The following is a 3,555-nucleotide window of genomic DNA, read 5'->3' on the forward strand; positions in this document are numbered from 1 at the left end:
TTTATATGGCTTTGTCTTGTACACTTTATACTAGAGTTATAAGGGGATTTCATACCACAGTTGCAATGTTAGAATATTTCAGGTTTGTTTGTCTATTTACTTTTACCAGTCAGTTTTATACCTTCAAGTGTTTTCTTTTAGAACATTAAGTGGCCTTTCTTTTTTTTTTTTTTTCTCAGATTAAAGAACTCTCTTTAATGTTTCCTGTAAGAAAGCCTGATGGCAGTGAATTTTCTTAGCTGTTATTTGTCTGGGAAAGACTTTATGTATCCTTCATATTTAAAGAATAGCTTTTCTAGTCACAGTGTTCTTGGATGACAGTTTATTTCTTTCAGCACTTTGAATATGTCATCTCACTCCTTCCTGGCCTGTATTGTTTCCATTGGGAAGTCTGTTACCAGATGAATTAGAGTTCCTTTATGTTATTTGCTTCTTGCTTTCTTGCTGCTTTCAGAATCCTCTCCTGGTCCTTGATCTTTGAGATTTCGATTGTTATATGCCTTGGGCAGTTTTATTTGGGTCAAATCTGTTCAGTGTTCTCTGACTTTCCTGCACCTAGATATTTATCTCTAAAGTTTTGGCATGTTTCTGTTATTATTTCTTTGAATAGCCTTCTACCTCTTGCTCTTGCTCAACAACCTCTTGAACCCCAATAATTCTTAGGTTTGGTCTTTGGAGGTAATTTTCTATATCTTGTAGATGCTATTTGTACCTTCTTATTCTTTTTTTTTTTTTTCCTCTTCTGATACAGTGTATTTTCAAATACTCTTTAAGTTCACTGGTTCTTTACCCTGCTTCATGCTTTTTGCTGTTGAACAATTAACAATATTTTTTAGTTTAGCAAATATATTTCTTAGGCCCAATATTTCTATTTGATTTTTTAGAAAAACATTCTAATCTCTTTGTTAATTTCCTCTAATAAATTTCTGAATTGGTTTTCTGTGTTATCTTGGATATCACTGAGTTTTCTTCAAACTGCTATTTCAAAATCTTGATATGAGAGCTTACAAATCACTATCTCAAGGTTAGTCATTGGTTCTCTATTTATATTGGAAAGTCGTGGTTCCCTATTTGCTGTTGTTTCTTGTGGACATATGTTTATATTATTGCATTGAATTATTAGTTATTTATTCCAGTGTTCTCTGTCCAGATTGTTTAAGTTTTCGTCAAATATATTTGCTTAGATAGTCTTTGTAATTTGCCTTTTGAATTTGTTTTCAATTTTCTGCTAAGTTGTCACCTTCTTTTTGGCACTAAATGCTGCCTTAAGCCCAGGTTTGTCTCAGCTCTAGTAAATGATCAGAGTACTGCTTGTTATGAATGACAGAAATTCTTCTTTGGATATCCAAACAGTGTGTGAAGGCAGGTTAAGGGTTCATATGCAGATGATCTGTGGAACATATATTCTATAACATGGTACTACTGAACAGCTACTCTAATTTGACATCTCCTTTGGCTATTACAGAAAAAAGTTTCCAGGGCCGGAGATGGTAGTACCCCCTCTCCGCCTTGTCTCTGGCTGTTCTTTTGTTATGTTGTCTGATTTTGACATAAAGGTGACCTCATATAATAAGTTTGGAAATATTCCCTCTATTTCTGTTTTTTGGAAAACATTTTAAGATAGATGGGTATTAATTTTTATTTCACTCTTTGATATAATTCAGTGATGAAGTCATATTGCCATGAGCTTTTCTTTTTGCAAGGTTTTTAATTCCCACTTCAATCACTTTATTTTATTGATCCTTTCGGCTTTCTATTTATTCTTTATTCAGTCTTGTGAGTGTATGTTTCTAGAATGTTATCCCTATCTTTTAGATTATCTAAGTTTTTGGCATACTGGTGTTCTTAGTAGTCCTCTATGACATTCCTCATGGAACTAGAAGAAGCTATTTCAGAATTCATTTGGAACCAACAGAGAGTCTGAATAGTCAGGGAAGTCCTAAATAGAAAGAACAAACCAGCAACCATCATGCTGCCCATCTTCAAATTGTACTTCAGGGCTATAGTAACCAAAACAGCATGCTACTGGCACAAAACCAGACATGTAGACAAAAGGAACAGAATAGACATCCTAGAAATAAGGCTGCACACCTACAACCCTCTGGTCTTTGACAAAGCTGACAAAAACAAGCAATGAGGACGGGACTCCCTATTCACTAAGTGGTGCTAGGATAACTGACTAGCCATAAACAGAAAGTGGAAACTGGGCCCCTTCCTTTCACCATATATAAAAATCAACTCCTGATGGATTAAAGATTTAAATGTAAAATCAAAACTATATATTAANAAAAAAAAAAAAAAAAACCCTGAAAGGCATTCTGGGCAATACCTCTCTGGACATAGCCCCAGACAAAGACTTTATGACTAAGACACCAAAAACAATTGCAACAAAAGCAAAAATTGACAAATAGGAACTAATTAAGTAGCTTCTGCATATCAAAATAAACTATCAAAATAGTAAACGTATACTCTACAGATATGGGAGAAAATATCTGCAAACTACAAATCTGACAAAGGTGTAATATCCAGCATTTATAAGTAATTTAAACAATTTTGCAAGAAAAAACTAAACAACCCCATTGAGAAGTGGAAAGATACATAAACAGAAAATTTTTAAAAAAAGACATAGATACAGCCAACAAGCCTATGAAAAAAGTTCAATACCACTGATCATTAGAGAAATGGAAATCAAAACCACAATGAGATATCATCTCACACCAGTCAGAATGGCAATTATTAAAAAGTCAAAAAATAACAGATGCTGGTGAGGTTGCAGAGGTAGGAGAATGTGTATAAACTGTTGGTGGGAATGTAAATTAGTTAACAACGTTGTGAAAAGCTGTGTAGTGATTCCTCAAAGAGTTAAAAACAGAACTACCATTCCACTCAACAATCCCATTCATGAGTATATACCCAGCAGAATATAAATCATTCTGTTGTAAAGACACAAGCATGCATATATTCATAGCAGCACTCTTCACAATAGCAAAGACATATGATCACCCTAAATGCCCATCAATAGAAGATTGGTAAAGAAAATATGGTACATATACACCATGGAATACTATGCAGCTATAAAAAAAGAACAAGATCATGTTCTTTGCAGGAACATAGATGGGGCTAGAGGCCATTATTCTTAACAAATACAAGAACAGAAAACCAAAATGTCGATGTTCTCATCACATGCGGGAGCTAAGTGATCAGAACACATGGACACAAAGGGGAGAACAGACACCAGGGCCTACCAGACGGTTGAATGTGGAAGCATGGAGAGTTGTAGAAAAACTAATTACTGGATACTAGGCTTAGGAACCAGATAATGAAACAATCTGTATATCAAACCTCCGTGACAATAGTTTACCTAGATAACAACCTGCACATGTACCCCTGAACCTAACATAAAAGTTAACAAAAAATCACGTTGTGCACCTTAAATACAAGAATAATAGCTTAATAACAAAATGAAATAACAACAAAAAGAGCATTTATCTTAGGTCTTGACATTTCATGAGAAATTATTACATATAAAAATCTTTTATTTATCTTTTTTGTTAG

The sequence above is a fragment of the Cebus imitator genome, unplaced genomic scaffold (assembly GCF_001604975.1).
Source record: "Cebus imitator isolate Cc_AM_T3 unplaced genomic scaffold, Cebus_imitator-1.0 Scaffold597, whole genome shotgun sequence".
NCBI classification, from domain to species: domain Eukaryota; kingdom Metazoa; phylum Chordata; class Mammalia; order Primates; family Cebidae; genus Cebus; species Cebus imitator.